Consider the following 19,478-nt stretch of genomic DNA (forward strand, 5'->3'; position numbering starts at 1 on the left):
GAAGTGCCTCCCCACATACACGGAGAAACCAATGCACACACACATACATATAATATTTTGTGATTTACAGCCAACACATAAATACACAGACACACGAACAGACAGACACACACACACCCCTGTGATTTACGGCCCACTTTACACACAGCTCAGGTGGCCATCTCCAGCTCTGACCCTGTACTGCAGCTCAGAGACAGAGACTCAGCAGTAGGCTGCAAGGATGCCAGAACACACCACTGCCAATAGCCAGTGAGGGCTAAGTGTCAATCTTCAGTTATGAAGGTTTTAAACGCTTTATTGTTGAAAGATTTGTTTTACACAACAGAGCTACTTTTAGCCTGTGGTCACCCTCCGTTAGTTTGAATGTTACACTGAATATATAAAATAACGTATATAATATGTAGCTATGTGCTTGTTTCTATCAGAATACTTCATTGCCTTAATCAGAATACAGCAGGATCAAGTAAACAAGTTGTCTTTCTTGAGTGAAACAGAGAAAAGAAGACGGGACAGTTTCAATCCCATACTGAGAGAGAAAGGACGTGATAGTATTGAGAACATGTCACCCTACATTCATCTGACGGACATTCAGGCAGTGTTCCATTGGCGTCACTCAGACAGAACGAAAAAAAGAAAAAAAAAGTACAAAACCTGGAACAGTGGCAGAAGCTATCAAATTGACTGAGAGTTTCGGCATAGATTGAAAGCATGAGCTGCCGTTTCAAAAGCCGGAATTAATCAATGGAGTCCGTTGGTATAGCCTCAACATAATGGCTCTCATATAGGGAAGTCCTTTCAGATTAAAGCTACTATAAGAAATCAATACTTATTTTTCTACCAACGCCACTGGCTGTGAGGTACAATGAATTACTTTTTATTTAGGGCCCTATTCAATCAAAACGGGTGTCCTGAGATTTCTGGATAAGTTAAAACTAAATGATTCCTTCACAGTGTGACTCATATTGATTTATGGTAAATCAATAAACTGATGCTGAATATGTGAAACTGAAGGGAACTCATACTGTACAGAATTATGTTTTTTTAATGTACTTGGTAGGCTGATTCATTCTTTCTGCCGAGTGCACATGTTTGAACACCAAAATCCTGGAGGCCGCTGCAGCTTTGGAGAGTACCACTTTCGCTTTACCTCTCCATACCCCCATCCGTTCAGCCCACTGCCAAGCTGGAGAGGTTTTCGCCCAGCCTCCGATGGCCACCTGTGTTTCATGACTGCAACACATCCCTGGCACCATGGTAACCATTTCAGCTGAGTTTCCATTGTGCTGTGGACAGATGCTCTCACTAGATGAGTCCACCTTTGACACGTCAATGTCACCTCAATCATCACTTCTGCTTACCTCAATTTGAGTGGATTATAATTCGGCACACTAATCATTTAGCAGTGACTGAATTGTCAATAAATTAGCAGTGAATTGTAAACTGTATTCTGTCGCTGTCACAAAAGCGCTTCTGAATTTGAAGGTCTTTGCTTGTTTTGAGAAGAGGAGAGAGAGAGAGAGAGAGAGAGAGAGAGAGAGAGAGAGAGAGAGAGAGGGAGAGGGAGAGGGAGAGGGAGAGGGAGAGGGAGAGGGAGAGATGGGATGGGATGGGAGAAGAGAGAGGGGGAGTGGTAAACTAAGAGTTGCTTCTCCTTAGATAATTTTTGTTGTGAAAACTATTGTATATAAAGGAGCTTTTTTGGCCTCTGGAAAAAAAACAGTTTTCAAGGCAAGGAGAATATAGCAGTCTAAAACCTTGCATATGATTTGAATTAGCTCTATGTTTTGTGTCATCCACAGACATTATTGTTACAATATAATTAATATAGCATCTCTATTTGCCCAGGATTTAATCAGGTCACAACAGACGAGATACAAATAAACATAAAAGCATTGATATAATGTATACTTAAAACATTGTTTCTGAGATATACAGCAGGATCAAGTAAATGATGAGTCATAGCCTCAGCTATTTCCTACGATGGCACACTAAAACAGAGGAAGTATAGAGAGTCTTAATCTATGTTGTACATTTTAGTTGTGACTGCATTGGAATTATTGCTAACATCAAAGGTAACACTTTTGTAAATGTATTTTTGTAAAGATCAAAACCAAAAACTAATACCATTCATTTCAGACTCCAGAAAGTGACAACTTGGAAACTCTGATTGAGAAAAATCCTATATGCAAAATATATATGCTTGTCATGGTACAACAATAATGAGGTATCACTTAAAAAACATGTCCCTGATGCTGTGGGATGAGATTTAAATAAGAAATGTTTTATTTTGATGTATAATTCAAAATTCCTATCAGCTTTATACCTTACTAGTCACCTTTTATACTATTGGATATTCTGATATGAATATTAGGAGAGATGCATTATCATTTCTGAGAGAACGTTATCAGTAGTGCCAAGCCCAAATGTTTCTGCCTACAACACCAGTCCATTTTTGCTCCTGATGTTTAAACACTGACATGTTTTTCTAACCAATGTGAAGATAATAGTTCCTGTAAGCAAAGTATCTGAAGCTGCTGGCATATTGAAAGACACAGGGATTCTCTCCCTTTAGCTACCTAGTTAGCTGTCCAAAAATATGTCAGGAAGGAGTCTTGCAGAGGCAAACCAGTCAGACCAGGTTAGAAATGACAAACCGTCTCTTAGCTCATATATTTAATAAATGGAGATACAGGTCAGTGGAGTGCACCATAAAAATCCATTTCTAGGATACAAAGTGCATTTTTCCCAAACTTCCGAGGTGAAATGAAATAATTAAAAATACCATGTCTGAACTCTTCTTTCTGAGAGGAGCTGGTAAATCTTTTATGAGCGCCATCCACCCATTGAGCATACAAGCCTTCTCTGTGGCACACTTTCCAGACTTATGAATAAAATATGGCCCTCACATGGGTCTGCTTAAACAACAAAAAGAGAAGCTGTCAATGATTTCAAATGGAGCTTTAGTTTAGGATATTATTTTATTATAATAAATGCAAACAGCTAAATTCTCATATGATTACATTCCCTAGAGTGGTCAAGACTTCCTCATAAAATTGCTCTGACATCAATCAAAAGTGAAGTTTCCGAGATGACTGTGTGTTTGGCCAACAGAAGCGCTGTGAATTGGATGCCTAATGACTTGATTGAGCTATAATGCAGTCAGAATTAATTTCTCTGTTTGCTAGATAGGCCTGTAATTGATAAAGCCATCCAAAGCTGGTGGGCATGTCATTAATTATTTTCATAAAAATGTCGCAATTATGGCAATAGCCATGCCAATATTGAAATGGATATTCAACCGCTGCTAATGCAATGCAAATTAAATGTGTCATAAACGAAGTACTGAGTTTAGCAAAATAAAAGTTTGCTCTCATCAGAAATCTGCTAACTGCTTTTAAAACTTCCTGAATGATCTTAAAGCGGCATGTAATTGCCTGTGTGATATACTTAAGCAATAAGGCCTGAGGAGGTGTGGTATATAGTCAATATACCACAGCTAAGGACTGTTCTTAGGCTACCAGCTAATAAGCATTCAGGGCTCAAACTAGCCAGTTTATAATATACCATAGACTCAGTTCACTTAAATCAAATGCAAGACAAAAAGGGAAAAATCAATAATTACCTTGATGAATTGCATGTCTACAGCTCCTGTCGTCAGATCTCAATCACATCTCATCCACCCTCAATGGGAGGCTCTCATTAGGATGATTGAAGGTAGCCATTTTGTCTCAAAGGGCTAAAGTACTATCATTAAATGGCCCAGGGATGAGGGTTGTATGGATAGGTAGCCAAGACACTGAGGTTGCATCCCCTTATTTCTCAAATCGGGTCCTGTGTGGTTCAGCCGGTAGAGCACAGCGCTTGCAATGCTAAGGTTGTGGGTTTGTGTCCACCAAGGGAACCAGTAAGAAAATGTATGCACTACTATAAGTTGTTCTGGATAAGAGTGTCTGCTAAAATTACACTTTGTTGATGTCATTGAGCAATATGCTTTGAATCAGAGTTGTGAAAATCTCTCCGCTGAGTGTCTGGTTTTCACTTTCAATTAAGACCTAGACAACCAGGTGAGGGGAGTTCCTTAGTAATTAGTGACCTTAATTCGTCAACCAAGTACAAGGGTCGAGGAAAAACCCGCCGACACTCGTCCCTCCGTGGAATGAGTTTGACATGTGCTTTGAATCGAGTGTTAAAATCAAGTGTTACAATGACCCTACTTCCCAATAAAGTTAAACAATCTAAAGTGCATTGTCTAGAGAAGAATGGCGAGAAAGCCATTTTAAACTATTGCGATGCAACCCTTGAGTACGTCACAACCTATCTAGGGCACAGAAAGAGAGAATAGATTTGGCAATAGCATACCCTCAGGTAACTCCAAAACAACATTAGCAGACACACTTGAATAGAAACCCACAAGGCAAGAGAAGGCTTGGCTATGAGACAAATAACTCATTAGAGAAAGACAAAAACAGTCTGGAGAAAGTAAATGAAAATTACTACAAAACTAGATTCAACTTAGAGGCGTTGTTGATGCTCTTTGCTCCCTATGTAATTTATTATGTGTTGTCATCAAAGTTTATTTCTGTCTTTGTATGAGATTACTTAGGTCCTGTGTTATAGTAATGATGCAAGGACGTGCTCATCTAGCACACACATTTCCTACAGAAAGTATTCACACCACATTTTGTTGTATTACAGCCTGAATTTAAAACGGATTAAGTTGAGATTTTGTGTCACTGGCCTACACACAACACCCCATTATGTTAAAGTAGAATTATGTTTTTGCTTTATTTTATTACTACGTTTTTTTTTGCTGAAATGTCTTGAGTCTGTAAGTATTCAACCCCTTTGTTCTGGCAAGATTAAATAAATTCAGAACTATACATTTGCTTAACAAGTCACATAATAAGTTGCAAGTCACATAACAAGTTGTATAGTGTCTCTGTACCCTACACATACAATTATCTATAAAGTCCCTAAGTCGAGAAATGAATTTCAAATACAGATTCAACCACAAAGACCAGGGAGGTTTTCCAATGCCTCGCAAAGAAGGGCACCTATTGGTAGAGGGGTAACAATAAAACAAGCAGATATTGAATATAAATTACACTTTGGATGGTGTGTCAATACACCCAGTCACTACAAAGATACAGGTGTCCTCCCTAACTCAGTTGCTGAAGAGGAAGGAAACGACTCGGGGATTTCACAATGAGGCCAATGGTGACTTTAAGAAAACAGCTACAGAGTTTAATGGCTGTGATAGGAGAACAGTGAGGATGGATCAACAACATTGTAGTTACTCCACAATAGTAACCTAATTGACAGAGTGAAAAGAGGGAAACCTGGACAGAATATGAATCCTGTCTGCAACAAGGCACTAAAGTAATACTGTAAAACATGTGGCAAAGCAATTCACTTTTTATCCTGATTACAAAGTGTTATGTTTGAGGCAAATCCAATACATTACTGAGTACCACTCTTCATATTTTCAAAAATAGTGGTTTCTGCATCATGTTATGGGTATGCTTTTAATAGTTAAGGACTGGGGAGTTTTTCAGGATAAAAAAATAAATGGAATGGAGCTAAGCACAGGAAAAATCCTAAAGGAATACCTGGTTCAGTCTGCTTTCCATCAGACACTTGTTACGACATCCGTCGAAGTTGGTCCCTCTCCTTGTTCGGGCGACGTTTGGCAGTCGACATCACCGGCCTTCTAGCCATCGCCGATCCACTTTTCATTTTCCATTTGTTTTGTCTTTGTCTTACACACCTGGTTTCAATCCCCCAATTGCCTGTTCATTATTTAACCCTCTGTTCCCCCATGTTTGTTTGTGAGTGATTGTTTCTATGTAGAAAGGTCTGTTATTGTGGGCTCTGTTTTTGTATTGCATTTATTATTATGTTGAGTAAAATACGTTTATTTACTCATATCTGCTGTCATATCTGCGCCTGACTCCTATACACCAGCTACACACAGACTTCCTTACAACACTGGGAGATTAATTCACCTTTCAGCAGGACAATGACCTAAAACACAAGGCAAATTCTACACCAGAGTTGCTTACCAAAACGACATTGAATGTTCCTAAGTGGCCTAGTTACAGTTTTGACTTAAATCAGCTTGAAAATCTTATTGAAATATTCAGTAAAAGTTTTAAGGAAGTTATTCAAAAACCTCCTAATAACCTATAATTTCTGTTCTCAGAGCGTTAATAAAACCTCCCAGGAAAACTTTCAAGGAAGCAGAGTAAAACGTTCTCAGAACATCCCTGCAACCTAAAAATAAATGTTTGCAGAACAAGCAACATTTTCACTTCTGTTCTCAGAACATTTAAAAAACGTTCCCTTTTGCCATTCAGAAACGTATGGCTTCGTTCCAACAAATAATGTGAAGCCAAAAACATGCATTCCCACAACTTCAAAGGAACCAAATGTGCTAGCTGGGATGTTCTGTCCATGGACAACTTAACTGCAACAACAATTACCTGTTAAATAATGGATGTATCCAGAATCTTCACATTGGATTAACACTTGACTAGACAATCCTTTCATAGCCCAAAAGTCATTAAGTCTATTTTCTAGTTCACCCTGGGTGTGTGTGGAACTATATTGCCAAAAATACCTTGTTTCTGTGCATCTAAATCATCTGCAGCGGCCAAAGTTAAGTGTAGTTCAAACTCAGGAGACTGATGTTTGCCACACAGTTTTTATTGGCTTCATTTTTCAAACCGGAAGGTCATTGACTCCCTCTCAGGTTTGTCAACTTTCATTTGTAATGGTTCATTGCAGGGCCGTAACCGGCATTTGAGTTTTAGTGAGGTCCAAAATGTGTTTTATATTGAAGCACATTTACTGCATTTCTACACAATAAAAAAAACTTTCAAATTCTATTCGGAGATCAGCAAAAACAGGCAAAAATGACCCCAGCCATGATCACCTTGGATGCTGTAGATTCATTCACCTCAGATCTACAAACACATAGCTAATATCTATACAATTGTAATGTTATACCCCTGAACGGGGGGAAATATGAGAAATGATTCACACTGACACGTAGCATCAGTGACTGTTCAGTCAGTTGTAATGATGAATTGCATAAAATCATGAACTCTTTACATAAAAATGTATTTTTTCAAATTACATAGCGTTCATATTTGTATTCTTAGGCATTACTAATCAATTTCTGCACAAAGAGACATCGATGGAGCCCACAGATGATTGTATTATCACATTCACATGAATTATTAGACTTACGACTCTATTCCATATCAAAATCAGTGACGTAGTGGTACAAAAAAGTAGGTAATGGGTCAAATATAAACTCCAGTGGGCAATCGAGATAAAAACAAACAAACTACGATATAAATAAAAACTATTACATTTTTAGAACTGTATTGTTTGCATTTTGATTGCATTTTAATATTGGCCCAGGCCTAAAGGGATGGTTGACCATGTGGAGATGTTCATCTTGAAACATATCAGTAGGGTTTAATCTGACAAACTGTTTTTCACACCTCATGATTTATGAGGGGAGCTTGGCAGGGGAGCTTTTCATCCATGTGGTTTCACCCATGGTTGTAAACATCCAGTTTGTGGGGGACTGATGTCGGGGGTTGGTAATTAGGTAGGGATTTGTTCTCCTGTGGCTGTGGGCTTTAATTATGTTCATCAAGACTCTATAAATTAGAGTGAATGAGATGTGTGTGGGGGTTGTCTGTCATTGATGAATTGTATATAAGGTCCCACAGCTGACAGTGCATGTCAGAGTAAAAACCAAGCCATGAGGTCAAAGGAATTGTCCGTAGTGCTCCGGGACAGGATTGTGTTGAGACACAGATCTGGGGAATGGTACCAAAAAATATCTGCAGCATTGAAGATTCCCAAGAACACAGTGGCCTCCATCATTCTTAAATAGAAGCAGTTTGGAACCACCAAGACTTCCTTGAGCTGGCCGCCCTGCCAAACTGAGCAATTGGGGGAGAAGTTGGCAGAGTTTTTCACCGGCAGGGACTGGAAGACTAGTCAGGATAAAGGGAAAGATGAACAGAGCAAAGTACAGAGAGATCCTTGATGAAAACCTGCTTCAGAGCTCTCAGGTCCTCAGACTGGGGCGATGGTTCACCTTCCAAACGGGATAACAATCCTAAGCACACAGCCAAGACAACGCAGGAGTGACTTTGGGACAAGTCTCTGAATGTCCTTGAGTGGCCCAGCCAGAGCCCAGACTTTAACCCAATCGAATATCTCTGGAGAGACCTGAAAATAGCTGTGCAACGACACACCCCATCCAACCAGACAGAGCTTGAGAGGATCTGCAGAGAAAAATGGGAGAAACTCCCCAAATACAGGTGTGCCAAGCTTGTAGCATCATACCCATGAAAACATGAGGCTGTAATCAATGCCAAATGTTCAACAAAGTCTGAACACTTATGTAAATGTTATATTTCATTTGTATTTATAAAATATACACATTTGCAAACATTTCTAAAAAACAGTTTTTGCTTTTTCATTATGGGGTATTGTGTGTAGACTGATAAGGGCAAAACACAATTTAATACATTTTAGAATAAGGTTGTAACATAAAATGTGGAAAAAGTCAAGGGGTGTGAATAGTTTCTGAATGCACTGTGTATATACCAGATTAGGTGTGCGTGTCCTTAATCGTTTGCTACAGAGTTGGTCGCTCAGGTTTAAGCCAGTTGTGGGGAGTTAGATAATTAGCATGTAGTTCACGCATCATGCTTTCAGTCTCAATGAGTAGTAGTTCTAATCATGTTCTATTTGATGTAGCTCTGTCTTTTAAACTGAAGTGTAAAAGGCAAAATATGGTAATTTAAACTAATGAATGCAATTAACTTTTCTACACAGCAAATGTGAAAGTGTTCATTTTATACACTTGTCCAGGGTTTATATAGGTCCACTCCCATCAGTGTTAATTTAACACTTTTGGTAGTGTTCATGTTGAAACACTTGGAGTGTTAAAATATGACACTGTTGTTCAAATGACCCATGGGAGTGTTTTTTCAACACCCTCAGTATTAAGCAACACCTTTCAGTGTTGAGGATCAACTCCAGAGAAGTCATCCTGTAGCTGAATTGACACCAGGAAGTGCTAAATGTTCACACTATGAAATAACATTGTGTGTGTCTGGTTCTCTCCCACTCAAATCAAGCCTGCAAGTTGTGGGGGATTTAAACATGAGCAATAAAGGATTTGTTACAATATTAATGACTCTGCTTAGTTTAATTTATTTAGGCTACAAAAGAGAGGATGCATCAGAATGAAATCAGTGCATCACAGACACATTAGAATGAAATCAGTGCATCACAGACACATCAGTACATGTATTATATGCAAACAAGTATTTGCAGAGTTACTATTTAAACACAAGTGGATGCCCTCCTAAGACTAATTCTGCAATTTTCTTGACAAAGTTGGCAATAATCTGACTATTACTCAATCATGTCAAACAAAGGATTGTCTGCACAATGTAGAAGTTGACGAGAATCATCATTAACTCAAAAAAAGAAACGTCCCCTTTTCAGGACCTGGTCTTTCAAAGATAATTCATAAAAATCCAAATAACTTCACAGATCTTCATTGTAAATGGTTTAAACACTGTTTCCCATGCTTGTTCAATGAACCATAAACAATTAATGAACATGCACCTGCGGAACGGTCGTTAAGACACTAACAGCTTACAGACGGTAGGCAATTAAGATCAGTTATGAAAACGTTGGACACGAAAGAGGCCTTTCTACTAACTCTGAAAAACAGCAAAAGAAAGATGCCCAGGGTCCCTGCTCATATGCGTGAACGTGCCTTAGACATGCTGAAAGGAGGCACGAGGACTGCAGAAGTGGCATGGGCAATAAATTGCAATGTCCGTACTGTGAGACGCCTAAGACAGCGCTACAGGGAGACAGGACGGACAGCTGATCATCCTCGCAGTGGCAGACCACGTGTAACAGCACCTGCACAGGATCGGTGCATCTGAACATCACACCTGCGGGACAGGTACAGGATGGCAACAACAACTGCCCAAGTTACACCAGGAACACACAGCCCCTCCATCAGTGCTCAAGACTGTCCTTGTCAGGCTGAGAGAAGCTGGGCTGAGGGCTTGTAGGCCTGTTGTAAGGCAGGTCCTCACCAGACATCACTGGCACAATGTCGCCTATGGGCACAAACCCATCGTCGCTGGACCAGACAGGACTGGCAAAAAGTGCTCGTCACTGACGAGTCGCGGTTTTGTCTCACTAGGAGTGATGGTCGGATTCGTGTTTATCGTCGAAGGAATGAGCGTTACACCGAGGACTGTACTCTGGAGAAGGATCGAGGTGGAGGGTCCGTCATGGTCTGGGGCGGTGTGTCACAGCATCATCGGACTGAGGTTGTTGTCATTGCAGGCAATCTCAACGCTGTGCATTACAGGAAGACATCCTCCTCCCTCATGTGGTACCCTTCCTGCAGGTTCATCCTGACATGACCCTCCAGCATGACAATGCCACCAGTCATACTGCTCGTTCTGTGTGTGATTTCCTGCAAGACAGGAATGTCAGTGTTCTGCCATGGCCAGCAAAGAGCCCGGATCTCAATCCCATTGAGCACGTCTGGGACCTTTTGGATCGGAGGGTGAGGGCCATTCTCCCCAGAAATGTCTGGGAACTTGCAGATGCCTTGGTGGAAGAGTGGGGTAACATCTCACAGCAAGAACTGGCTAATTTGATGCAGTCCATGAGGAGGAGATGCACTGCAGTACTTAATGCAGCTGGTGACCACACCAGATACTGACTGTTACTTTTGAGTTTGACCCTCCCTTTGTTCAGAGACACATTATTCCATTTCTGTTAGTCACGTCTCTGGAACTTGTTCAGTTTATGTCTGTTGTTGAATCTTGTTATGTTCATACAAATATTTACACGTTAAGTTTGATGAAAATAAATGCAGTTGACGTTTCTTTTTTTACTGAGTTTATGTCAGGTTAAAGACAAAGTGGACTTTGAATAGTTCAAACGCACACAGATCACTATTTGCCTGGCAGGGAACTAGCCTCTTGTCCACCACGATGTAGTAGTTGTCAATCTTGCTCTGTCTTCTTCCGACGGCAAGGAGGTATGGCTGTCGACCATGGCTCCCATCAAGATAGTCTTCAATGCTGCAGCATGACTGCAACACACAAAGGGTCTTAAGTCACACTCCACATGTTAAGACAATGAAGAGACAACCCAAAAAGAAATGACACAACAATTACTGTATCATCTTACCTTATGAAAGTGCACTAGTCTGCCGACAGCATCACTGGCACCGAGTTTGGTCCTCTTCCCTCCTGCTGGTGGAGGGAGGAGATGAAGCAGCAGCAGGGAGGACATATTGTCCCAGTCTGAGGGAAAGAAAAAGCAAACAACCCCAAATCACATAAAACAATATCCTGAATTTGAAATATTGCACTACCCACGAGAATCCAGTAACTGGTTTTGCTGTCATTCTCCAGCAGTTTTTCTGCAGACTTCAGGAGCTGTGGTAGTCAGGGATTTTGCCAGTTTGATGACTTTAGGCTTCAATACAGTGTCCCATTTTTCAAGGAGCTTAGAGGACGTTTCATCGTCGAGCATCAGCAAAAAGTCCTGATTCACCTAAAACAAAGTGGATCAACTCAACTTTATGACCAACACAAAATAATGTTCTCAATCAGACAAATAGTCTGTAGTTCTGATTCCAATACATACTACATCACTCACCAATCGTATGATTCCCAGAAACCTGGGAAAGACTGAGGACATCTGTGCTTCTGTCTGGACTATAAACTAGCTCCTGGCGATACTGGAATACCTCCTACATCTTCTGATAGATGTGTTTTTCATTGGCTGTGTGGACAAGGAATGATATGGCCTCCTTGCAGGCATCACCAACAAGCTGGTGGTCCAGGTCAGTTTTCCTCCTATGGGTTGGGCCTCCTGAATTCCAAGAGCATAACGTTCTCTCTGTTGATGAGTGGGAAGCCTCCTGCTCAAAAACAATAAAGCATACACACAGCAAATATATGTTTAACCATAGTTTTGTTGATGACGGTACTGCATCTTTCTACAGTCTCATAATGATGCCAAATAACATTCATGTATAGTTTGATTGTTTTGATCCATTGTTTGTGGCCAATGAGAAGCTTACTCATGCATCTCTTTCATGCGGCTGACTAAGATGGCAATCTCTCTCCTGGTTCTGTGGTCCAATGTTTTAGTTGTCTGGTATTCTTCTAATACGTCTTGCTGTCAGAATCTCCATGAAGAGCAAACACAAAAATGGGATTATCAACCTCCAATATCAGTTGTAATTATACCTATTTTCCTGCTGCAGAGTCAATGGCCTCGTCTCCTAATGTTGAGTGGGCCTTTTTAGACAGTCTTTCTGAAGATCTCAGGTCTAAGTCACTTGACAAGAGGGATAATGTGTCTGTGCACACACTCGGTGTCGAACAGCCTGTAGGAGAAAAGTCTGAGCACAAACAATGGATCAAAGCAATCAATCTATACATTCGTGTTATTTGATATCATTATTTGAGACTGTAGAAAGATACCTTCATCAAGATCTTTGATTGTGAGGCACAGGTCTGGATTGGCCTCAATCAGGTCCAGCAGGACATCCTCCACCTCCATTTGGGAATCATCAAATTGTGTATATGTGCTGCAAAGGGCAGTCCAAACCTATTTTGGTCTACAAAAAGAGAGACTAATCAGAATACAGGGAGATAAGTCACCTAGGGGGCTACAGAATGAGTCTGACCCAAATCAAGCCCAAGGGTTCAATTAAGAAAACACATCAGACAGTTCATATATTCAACTTGATTGATGAAATCTCCATAAGAGAACCCAGGCTGCAACTTCATGAACTTCTTGCATTTTTGGCATTGGACATTCTCCAACATGTTACACTGCAATTACACATAATGTCGTATTTAAGTTAAATTTGGTTGCAAACATTTTATGGTATAGCTGTACATATAGAAACAATCACACAAAATGCCCCCTTATACCCTTTGTCTTCCCTGCAGTGGATCAACCCTTTGTTCCGAATGCCACTTTAATGATGTAACAGGTGCCTGCAGGCCCCAGGCTTGGCAAGGCAATATTTCAGTGAAATCAACCAACCAAACTAGCAAGCTAACAAACTTGCTACAAACAGTTACCACCACCCCTATACATGGGAAAGAAACTGGCCAAAACATTTCAAGCCGTATCGTCTTCAACACAATGTCTGATCTGTGATTAAGAACAAGCACACACCATAGACATGTTCATCTAAATGACCGAGGACAACCCTATCACGTCTGGCCACGTACGTTAGCACTAATTTACAAGATGTTGAGGTTGGTGTTGTAGTTAGATATATAGCTAGCTGTCTAACGATTTTTGGCCAGACAAACATCCTTATTTATATGCGTTTTGTGCAGATATTAGCCATGTTGTTTCCTTCACTTCCAGGCTAGCTACATGCTGCACCAAACAAGGCTCAAATTTATCACACTAGGTCTCACCCCAATTAACACCATGCTCCTGCTGCACCACTAATGTCAGACAAAGTCCCCGCTAACATTTAGCTAGATAGCTAATTAATCTAGCGCAAATGTTAACCACATTAGCTAGCTATAAACTTTCTAAATCTAAACATCGCAGATGTAGACAAATTTACAAACAAAGATTTTGACCATTCACTTAGCTGATATAACAAGTTTGGCCACCAGCTAACTTATTAAAAAACATATTAAAACATAAACATATTACTTACCTTTCACGCGTCACAATTCCAGCTGCCCTTGCATCATCAGCATTTAGATGAAAAGGAAGTTTCAAGTTAAACCCGGAAGCTCAATCAACACTGCTCAGTGCCACTGCCCAACCTCTGTACAGTAACTCTCAATTGGGTGTTATATTAGCACAGGGTGTAAAAACAACTCTTAAATCAACACCTCTTAACACAAAAAATTTGACACCGAGAAAATTAACATTGGTTTACACTGGCCAATTTTACATGGTCTAATTAACAAAGTAAAGTTATTCTAGTGAAATCTAATAAAATGCTCATTCTCGTTGGTCAATTTAATAAGTGTGGGTGGAGTTGAGGCGCAAAGGGATAAATGCTGTCCTCGTCTCTCAGCTTAGGGTTGAACATCATTTTACGATGTGCTCCATAGCAGTTTGTTTGTTGTGTCCTGTGTGTACAGGCAGTTTATTTAGGCTGTTCTGGTAGACTCTCTTTAGTACCAGTAAGGGTAGAGTAGGTTCTGCTTAGAGCTGGAAAAGGGGTAATCCCTAGTTATGCTGTTTAGCATTTAAGTCTAGTCTTAGCTGCAGTATGAACCCTCTTGAGGGGCTGAACTTTAGACTCGCCGTCATCTGTCATTTTTGTGAGTATTGACAACTGTTTTTCGAGACAAGCCATGTATCCTGAGACCCTGGATCTGTAATAAATTCAGGGACTGGTGCACTTCACAAAATTGATCGCATCATGAGGCAGGGAAAGTATGTGGATATATTGAAGCAACATCTCAAAACATCAGTTAAAGCTTGGCCGCAAATGGCTTATCCAAATGGAGAATGACCCCAAGCATACTTCCAAAGTTGTGGCAAAATGGTTTAAGGACAGCAAAGTCAAGGTATTGGAGTGGCCATCACAAAGCCCTGACCTCAATCCTATAGACAATTTGTGGGCAGAACTGAAAAATTGTGTGCGAGCAAGGAGGCCTACAAACCTGACTCAGTTACACCAGCTCTGTCAGAAGCTTGTGGAAGGATACCTAAAACGTTTGACCCAAGTTAAACAATTTAAAGGCTACCAAAAACGAAATGAGTGTATGTAAACTTCTGACCCACAGGGAATGTGATGAAAGAAATAAAAGCTGAAATAAATCATTATCTCTACTATTATTCTGACATTTCACATTCTTAAAATAAAGTGGTGATCCTAACTGACCTAAGACAGGGAATTTTTACTTGGATTAAATGTCAGGAATTGTGAAAAACTGAGTTTAAATGTACTTGGCTAAGGTGTATGTAAACTTCCGACTTCAACTGTAAATGCAAATGCAACAAGTTCAAAGATTTTACTAAGGGACATTTCATGTAAGGAAATCAGTCAAATGAAATAAATAAATTAGGCCCTAATGTATGAATTTCACATGACTGGGAATACAGATATGCATCTGTTGGTCACAGATACCTAAAAAGGTATTGGCATGAATCAGAAAACCAGGCAGTTTCTGGTTTGAACACCATTTGCCTCATACAGCGCGACATCTCCTTTGCACAGAGTTGATCAGGCTGTTGATTGTGGCCTGTGGAATGTTGCCCCACTCTTCAATGGCTGTGTGAAGTTGTTGGATATTGGCGGGAACACAGATTCAGAGCATTCCAAACATAGTCACTGGTGACATTGAGTATTCAGGCCAAGGACGGACTGGGATATCTTCAGCTTCCAGGAATTGTGTATAGATGCTTGCGACATGGGTCCATGCGTTATCATGCTGAAACATGAGGTGATGGTGGCGGAATAATTGCACAACAATGGGCCTCTGGATCTCGTCAACATATCTCTGTGCTTTCACATTGTCATCGATAAAATGCATTTGGGTTCTTTGTCTGTAGCTTATGCCTGCCCATACCATAACCCCATAACCATAACCCCCCCCCCCCCTCCCCTCCCCCCTCTGTTCACAATGTTGATGTCAGCAAACCGCTTCCCTACACGATGTCATACACACTGTCAGCTATCTGCCCGGGACAATTGAAACCGGGATTCATCCATGAAGAGCACACTTCTCCAGCATGCCAGTGGCTATCAAAGGTTAGCATTTACCCATTGCAGTCGGTTACAACATCAAACTGCAGTCAGGTGAAGACCCTGATAAGGATGAACTTCCATGAGATGGTTTCTTACAGTGTGCAGAAATTCTTCAGTTGTGCAAACCCACCGTTTCATCAGCTTTTGGGGTGGCTGATCTTGGATGATGCAGCAGGTGGAGAAGCCGGATGTGGAGGTCCTGGGCTGTCGTGGTTACACATGGTCTGCGGTTGTGAGGCTGGTTGGACGTACTGCCAAATTCTTTAAACGACGTAGGAGGTGGGTTATGGTAGAGAAATTAACTTTAAATTATCTGGCAACAACTCTTGGGGGCATTCCTGCAGTCAGCATGCCAATTACACACTCCCTCAAAACTTGAGATATCTGTGGCATTGTGTTGTGTGACAAAACTGCACATTTTAGAGTGGCCTTTTATTGTCCCCCATCCCAAGGTGCACCTGTTTCATGATCATGCCGTTTATTCAGCTTCATGATATGGCTCTTCTGTCAGGTGGATGGATTATCTTGGCAAAGGAGAAATTATCACTAACAGGGATGTAAACAAATTTGTGCAGACAGAAAACAACTACCCACAAAACACAGGTGGGGAAAAGGCTACCTAAGTATGGTTCTCAGTCAGAGACAACGATAGACAGCTGCCTCTGATTGAGAACCACACCCGGCCAAACACACAGAAATTGAAAACATAGAACACAAAACATAGAATGCCCACCCCAACTCACACCCTGACCAAACCAAAATTAGAGACATAAAAAGGATCTCTAAGGTCAGGGCGTGACAGAAATAAGCTTTTCTGGGCATGTGGAACATTACTGGGATCTTTAATTTCAGCTCATTAAACAAGGGGACCAATATATTTTTGCTCAGTATATTTTTTGCTATTGGATTAAATCGTAGTTAAAATGACTAAATGGGGAGCCTATTATTATCTGATGTATTGGTGACTAAACAAAATGTTTCCATGGAAACTGAAAACTTCCACTTCGCATGAATGACTCGAAGGTGAAAGATGTGTGAAACCCGAATGAATGCGCAATCAAAGGTTGTGAACAGAAGATAGGAGGCATTACAAGTGTTATCAGTTTAGAGTTTGGTACTTAGAGTTTTGAAAATATGACACTTACTGTACATCTGAAAAAAGAGCAAAGGTGATTGAAAAAAACGAACAGAAAAGGAACACAGTTGCACTGCTATTTATAAAACAGATATGATAGACATTGTATCAAACATTTTTACTAATATCAATAGACTTTCCATATTCGTCCCCATCACTAGTAAATTTCAATATTCGCACAAACATAATAAAACTATTTTGGGGGGGGGGGGCATTTACCACTGCTGCATGTCATATTTTCTACTGAACAATCATTGAGAAAAAATACAATTGTTGTAATACATTCTGTATTCAAGTTACGTTTGGCATCACTCCGCGGCAAAGGGATACATCCAAGGTGAGGATTTACAGATTTACTCCATTTACTCCAGTGTACACCTGTGTCATGGCTGTGGTCCGCTCCTATATATTGACCCCATTGCCGCAACATATATGTGTGCCTTTCCAAATCATGTCCAATCAATTGAAATTACCACAGCTGGACTCCAATCAAGATGTCGAAACATCTTGAGGATGATCAATGGAAACAGGATGCACCTGAGCTCAATTTCCAGTGATAGGAAAGGGTCTGAATACTTATGTAAATAAGGTATTTCTGTTTTTTTTTAAATACATTTGCAAACATTTCTATAAACCTGTTTTTGTTTCATCATCATGGGGTATTATGTGCAGATTGCTGATCATTTTGATTTATTTAATACATTTTAGAATAAGGCTGTAACTTAACAATATGTGGAAGAAGTCAAGGGGTCTCAATACTTTGCAAATGCACGACATATATATTTTACAAACACAGTATATTTTACATTAGTTATCTTGCTGTTTCTATTCCATTCAGCTCCACTCAACCCCTCCCATCTATCTTTGAACACCATCCTGATTTTCAACTGTGCTGTGATGTTTCACAAATGTTCAATTCTCATAGTTTCCACAGATTGTAAATGAAAGATTACATTTTTTACTAAGATTATCATTGTATTACTGATCGATTGACAATCACTTTTTAAATCACCCAGCAGAACTATTTGCAGAGTTCCAGATAAATGTTCCAATTCTTCAGCCATTCCTGAACCTGCGACCAAAAACAAGCTACATGTGGACAGTATCTGTCATGTACTGTCATGTTGTGTCTTGTCTCTGTCCTTTCCCTTCACCCTGTCTCCCTCTGCTGGTCGTTGTTAGGTTACCTTTTCTCCCCCGCTTTCCCCCAGCTGTTCCTTGTCTCCTCTAACTACCCATTCACCCCGTTTCCCACCTGTTCCCTTTTTCCCTCTGATTAGGTCCCTATATCTCTCTCTGTTTCTGTTCCTGTCCTTGTCGGATTCTTGTTTGTTGTGTTTCATGCCTGAGCCAGACTATCGTCATGTTTGCTGTAACCTTGTCCTGTCCTGTCGGAATCTGCCGGTCTATCTGAGCCTACCTATGTTTGGTTATTAAAGAAGCTCTGTTTAAGTTAGTTCGCTTTTGGGTCCTCATTCACTCACCATAACAGAAGAATCCGACCAAGAATGGACCCAGCGACTTCGGATCCTCTCCACTCAGCCGTCGGGATCCAGGGAGCGATGCTAGGCAGACACGAGCAGGAAGTGTCTGCTGCTCGACATGCCGTTGAGACCCTGGCCACCCAAGTCTCCAACCTCACAGAACAGGTTCACCATCTCCGCCTCGATCCACCGGCCACTTCCAGGGCTTTCGAATCTCCGGAGCCCAGAATCAATAACCCGCCGTGTTACTCTGGGGAGCCCACTGAATGCCGCTCGTTCCTCACCCAGTGTGATATTGTGTTTTCTCTCCAGCCCAACACTTACTCCAGGAGCACTGCTCGTGTCGCCTACGTCATATCTCTCCTTATTGGACGGGCTCGTGAGTGGGGCACGGCAATCTGGGAGGCAAGGGCTGAGTGTACTAACCAGTATCAAGACTTTAAGGAGGAGATGATACGGGTTTTTGATCGATCTGTTTTTGGGGAGGAGGCTTCCAGGGCCCTGTCTTCCCTATGTCAAGGCAATCGATCCATAACAGACTACTCTATTGAGTTTCGCACTCTTGCTGTCTCCAGTGGCTGGAACGAGCCGGCCTTGCTCGCTCGTCTTCTGGAGGGTTTCCGCGCAGAGGTAAAGGATGAGATTCTCTCCCGGGAGGTTCCTTCCAGCGTGGATTCCTTGATTGAACTCGCTATTCGCATTGAGCGACGGGTTGATCTTCGTCACCGAGCTCGTGGAAAGGAGCTCGCGCTCTCCGTCGCCTCCCTCTCCGCATCACTACCATCTTCCTCTGCCGGCTCGGGTGCTGAGCCCATGCAGCTGGGAGGTATCCGCATCTCGACTAAGGAGAGGGAACGGAGAATCACCAACCGCCTCTGTCTCTATTGCGGTTCCGCTGGTCATTTTGTCACTTCATGTCCAGTAAAAGGCCAGAGCTCGTCAGTAAGCGGAGGGCTACTGGTGAGCGCTACTACTCCTGTCTCTCCTTCAAGATCCTGCACTACCTTGTCGGTCCATCTACGCTGGA

At 41.2% G+C, this 19,478-nt stretch overlaps 1 pseudogene across 1 annotated transcript; it reads right to left on the minus strand.

Annotated features, from left to right (window-relative positions):
• Positions 1-9,222: 9,222 nt before the first annotated feature.
• LOC110529148 (uncharacterized) lies at positions 9,223-12,679 on the minus strand (annotated as a pseudogene). Its single transcript, XR_016483103.1, has 5 exons — positions 12,573-12,679; positions 11,740-12,004; positions 11,471-11,634; positions 11,266-11,381; positions 9,223-11,167 (listed from the first exon to the last, which is right to left on the minus strand). The product of XR_016483103.1 is annotated as an uncharacterized LOC110529148 (transcript).
• Positions 12,680-19,478: the final 6,799 nt, after the last annotated feature.

The sequence above is a fragment of the Oncorhynchus mykiss genome, chromosome 1, assembly GCF_057628025.1.
Source record: "Oncorhynchus mykiss isolate SJ-2025 chromosome 1, ASM5762802v1, whole genome shotgun sequence".
NCBI classification, from domain to species: domain Eukaryota; kingdom Metazoa; phylum Chordata; class Actinopteri; order Salmoniformes; family Salmonidae; genus Oncorhynchus; species Oncorhynchus mykiss.